General features: G+C 44.2%; 1 pseudogene; it reads right to left on the bottom strand.

Annotated features, from left to right (window-relative positions):
- LOC111973504 (lethal(3)malignant brain tumor-like protein 4) overlaps positions 1 to 5,266 on the bottom strand; it is a 154,338-nt pseudogene that overhangs the window by 42,661 nt on the left and 106,411 nt on the right.

Below are 5,266 nucleotides of genomic sequence, written 5' to 3' on the forward strand. Positions count from 1 at the left end.
GTTCCCACCATGAGCATTGATTCATCATGCAGCATGGGCTGTCTGTCCCCACCATGAGCATTGATTCATCATGCAGATGGGCTGTCTGTCCCCACATGAGCATGATTTCATCATGCAGATGGGCTGTCTGTCCCCACCATGAGCATTGATTCATCATGCAGATGGCTGTCTGTCCCCACCAGAGCATTGATTCATCATGCAGATGGGCTGTCTGTCCCCACCACGAGCATTGATTCATCATGCAGATGGGCTGTCTGTTCCCACCATGAGCATTGATTCATCATGCAGATGGCTGTCTGTCCCCACCATGAGCATTGATTCATCATGCAGATGGACTGTCTGTCCCCACCATGAGCATTGATTCATCATGCAGATGGGCTGTCTGTCCCCACCATGAGCATTGATTCATCATGCAGATGGGCTGTCTGTCCCCACCAGAGCATTGATTCATCATGCAGATGGGCTGTCTGTCCCCACCATGAGCATTGATTCATCATGCAGATGGACTGTCTTTCCCCCACCATGAGCATTGATTCATCGAGGTGAGAGAAAATCTAGAAGAGGAGGAGATGATTTGCATCTCCGTGCCCTCTGCGGTCTGTCACCTGTCGGTGGCGACGGGCGGGGCTCCACCACACATCACTCTACCACACATCACTCTCTCCCGTTCTCTCTCTCTAGCCACGGCCGAATCAAAGCGAACTGAAGTAGTCCTAGCACCAACCAAATGCTACCTTCACACCTGTCACTGTGTCACAGTCTGTCACATCTGACCCTTTCAGAAGAGATTTCAGCTATGAGAGAGTCCAAGGGTGGGGTGACCCGGCAAGTCTATTCTGTTCTGACAACTTGCCATCCTACAGTTGATGAGAAAAATAAAGAAACAAGTCCCAAAAAATAAGAGGAAACGAATGACAAGAATGAGCATTTCTGCTGCGGGGAGTGAGAAGTATGAGATTCCTGCGTGTTCTTCAGTTTCATTTCTCTCTGGGTGGTGATCTCTCACTATCTTATCACATTGTCAGTACAGAATGTACTAAATGAAATCCAGGCCTCAGAATCAATCCTCCATAGTAGAGTAAGGATCAGTTCGCTCAGTTCGGTGAGGCAGCAGAGAACAAACCCATGGCAGAAACAATTGGGGCCTTGTGGCCTGGAGGTACTGGAGGTAAGGCGAGTGTGGTGTGTGTGTGAAAGTGTGTGTGTTTACTATATGTGTGTGTTTGGCTCTCTGTGTGTGTGTGTGAGGTCTGGCTGGCAGCTGCTCCGGCCGTGGCAGTAATGCGTTCTGTCGTCACACCTAGAGCTCTTTCCCCTCTTATCATCCTCACAGGAAGAGCTGCTGTCGCGGGAGCTAAAATTAGTATCGCACTCCGATAGGTCGTAGGAGAAATGCACTCGGCCCAGAAAGGGCTCCATTCAGGCGACGCCGTGCTTATTTTTTCTTGGTAGAAACTGACAGCTAAACGAAGAAAATGCACACGTGCACACACTAACCCTCCCTGTGTCCCCCCACCCCCCTCACGTCTCTCCTGCTGACTGCGATTCAAAGTGGGACGGAGGCTCTGGTTGCCATGGAAACCACCCACCAATTCATAACAATCAATGAAGTTATCCGAATAGATGAAAGAATCTAGATGTTGTTGGGCCTCAAAATTGCTGAGTAGTGAAAAGAAAAACCTAYAGCGCATTCGGAAAGTACTCTGACCCCTTGACTTGTTCCACATTTCGTTAGGTTACAGCCTTATTCTAAAAATGTCCCCTCATCACACACAATACCCCATAATGACAAAGCGAAAACAGGTTTAGACATTTTTGCAAATGGTAAATTCAATGGTACATTCARTTGTTTGGACATGATTTGGAAAGGCACACACCTGTCTATATAAAGGTCCCACAGTTGACAGTGCATGTCAGAGCAAAAACCAAGCCATGAGATTGAAGGAATTGTCAGGTTTGCAGAGACTAGTCAGGATTGAGGCATAGATGAACAGAGCAAAGTACAGAGAGTCCTTGATTTGAAAAACCTGCTCCAGGAGTCGCTCAGGACCTCAGCCTGGGGAGAAGGTTACCTTCAACAAAAACAACGACCCAAGCACAGAGCAAGAAACGCAGGGGTGGCTTCGAGAAAAGTCTCTGGAATGTCCTCGAGTGTCCCAGCCACCAGAGCCGAGACATGAACCTGCATCGAACATCTCTGAAGAGTCCTGAAAATAGCTGTTTTGAGGGCGTCTCCCCATCAAACATTTGGACAAGGGCTTGAAGAGGATTTTCAGAAGAAAGAACGGTTATAGAAACTCCCCAAATACAGATGTTGCCAAGCTTGTAGGGCATTCATACCCAAGAAACTTTGAGGCTGTGACTGCCAAAGGTGCTTAAACAAGTACTGGAGCTAACGTGTCTGAATATTTCACGTAAAATGTGATATTTCCCGTTGTATAATTTATACATTGCAAAAGTTATAAAACCTGTTTTTGCTTTTGTCATTATGGGGTATGTGTGTAGATGATGGGGGGGGGGGGGAAACAATGTAATCCATTTTAGAATAGGGCTGTAACGTAACAAAATGTGGAACAAGTCAAGGGATCGGAATACTTTCCGAATGCCCTGTATGTAAAGATTTGCGTTTTACTTTAGGTTTTGAACCACTCTTGAACTCAATTACACCTGCGCTCACAGTAATCAAAATGAGTCGGGGCCAGGTGATCCAGTGACTCATGACTAATACTGCCTTTCTACATGAAAACGACCAATTTCACAGAGAAATTGCCCCGTAACAGCCGTGACTGACATCTAATACCTCAAGTCAAATTGGGTCTCCGACCCTCCAGTGATGTATATTGCTTGTTGGCAAAACTAGCCATCTTCGTAGAGAGCAACTACCTTTCAAATGCTATGCAGCCGGCAAGCTGCTTATACAATTAAAACCGGTCACTGGCTGAATCGCTTTTGGTGATGACTTAACTTGAAAAAGGGCATTCTGACCCTGTCCAGTGGTATAACAGAGCACAGGATTAAGTGTGTGTGTCTGTGTGTAACATGTTTTCATGTGTATCTGAGCTATTCCTCGTACAAGCAGAAATACAACCGCTATGACGCGTTTTGCATCATATGAACATACGATACTCCAGAGAGCCAGCGAAGCGAGGGAACGCATCCAAATGATGACAGCACATCACTAATACCAATTAACGACAACCTGTGAACCATCTACCACAGCTGTTTCAATTGAAACTCAACCCACTCAATGAGGAGGAGGGGGAGAAAGCTGGAAATGGCCAAATCATGCCTTACCTTCGATCATGCTATTGAAGTCAATCTCTTCGTCCTCTTCTTTGACTCGCAGATACTTAGTTGTGAGTCTGGAGAGAAGAGAGAGAAAGAGAAAGAAAGAGAGAAAGAGAGAAAGAGAGAGAGAGAGAGAAAGAGAGACAGAGAGACAAAGAGAGAGAGAGAGACAAAGAGAGAGAGAGAGACAAAGAGAGAGAGAGAGAGAGAGAGAGACAGAGGGAGAAAGAGAGATAGAGAGAGAGAATATTATTTTACAGAGGAAGCAATTCACTTATAGGGCCAGCATTGAAAAGGACCTGCTTTTAAGTCATAACAAAGGAGTGAATATACCCCTGGGATGGCTTACATCAAGGTACAGTATATCGCCATGATGAGAAGGACTTACCAAGAATACCTTCCAAAAGGACTTATTCAAGGTAGAAAGGAGTTGGAGCACTTAACAAAACAAGCAGATTGATTTCTTTTAGCTCACTTTAATCCATTGTACAGGATAAAAACCTGACTGGCGTTTCGACATCAACCTGACCATTGCACTTAGGTCCTATATATAGCCAAGTGGCCCATTGAGACAACAATAAGAAAATAATAATAATATGTTAAGGTAAATGGCACAAAATAATACTAATAAAAAAAGGTAAATAGTGTGTCTGGTTAATCAGTAGGCCATGTCAAAATATACATAGGTGATATTTGGGTGTCAGTGAATCTGGAGAGACMGAGACCCTCAAAAATCAAGGCAAGAACATTATAGAATGAGGACAGTGACTCCTTGTTTAGCCCCTTAGAAAATGTTGGTGACCACTGTGGATCCTGAGTCAAGATCACAGTCAAGATCACTTTGAGTCAAAATGCATGCCGAGATCTACCGCTCWGATTTTTTATTAACATGACTTAAAAGAGGTAAGCCTATGCAACATTAACCAATTATAAACAGTACTTTAACAATGATGTTTGTRCAGTAAGCTATAGGTCCAATACATTATCACAGCATACTGGCTTTGCTGGAATTTACCTGTCAATGCATTGCTGTTTGGGAATTTAAAAAAAAAGTATATTTCAAAATTTGAGGTAGGCTATATGATCACACCGGTAATACTTCTACTTTTAAAAATCCACCTCTCTAAAAACAAGTCTCTCACCGTTGCCAACTCTAAACTCTCCTTCCAACTCACATCAAACATCTCCAATCCAAAGTTAAATCTAGAACTGGCTTCCATTTTGCAACAAAGCATCCTTCACTCATGCTGCCAAACATCCCTTGTAAACTGACCATCACCGATCCTTGACTTCGGCGATGTCAATTACAAAATAGCCTCCAATACCCTATCAATAAATTGGATGCAGTCCATCACAGTGCCATCCGTTTGTCACCAAAGCCCCATATACTACCACCACTGCGACCTGTATGCTCTCGTTGGCTGGCCCTCGCTTCATACTCGTCGCCAAACCACTGCTCTAGTCATCTACAAGACCTGCTAGGTAAAGTCCCCCTTATCTCAGCTCGCTGTTCACCATAGCAGCACCACCTGTAGCACGCGCTTCAGCAGGTATATTCTCTGGTCACCCCCAAACAATTCTTCTTTGGCCGCCTCTCCTTCCAGTTCTCTCTGCAATGACTGGAACGAACTACAAAAATCTCTGAAACTGGAAACACTTATCTCCCTCACTAGCTTTAAGCACAGCTGTCAGAGCAGCTCACAGATCACTGCAATGTAATACCATCTTAAATAGCACAACAACTACCTTCTCCCCTACTGTATTTATTTATTTTGCTGCTTTGCCCCCAGTATTTCTACTTGCACTCTCCTCTACTGTCAAATTACCATTCCAGTGTTTTAATTGCTATATTGTATTTACCTCGCACCATGGCTTTTTTTTGCCTTTACCTCCTTTCTCACCTCATTTGCTCACATTGTATATAGACTTATTTTTCTACTGTATTATTGACTGTAGTTTGTTTTACTCCATGTGTAAC

The sequence above is a fragment of the Salvelinus sp. IW2-2015 genome, linkage group LG14 (genome assembly GCF_002910315.2).
Source record: "Salvelinus sp. IW2-2015 linkage group LG14, ASM291031v2, whole genome shotgun sequence".
Lineage (NCBI taxonomy): Eukaryota > Metazoa > Chordata > Actinopteri > Salmoniformes > Salmonidae > Salvelinus > Salvelinus sp. IW2-2015.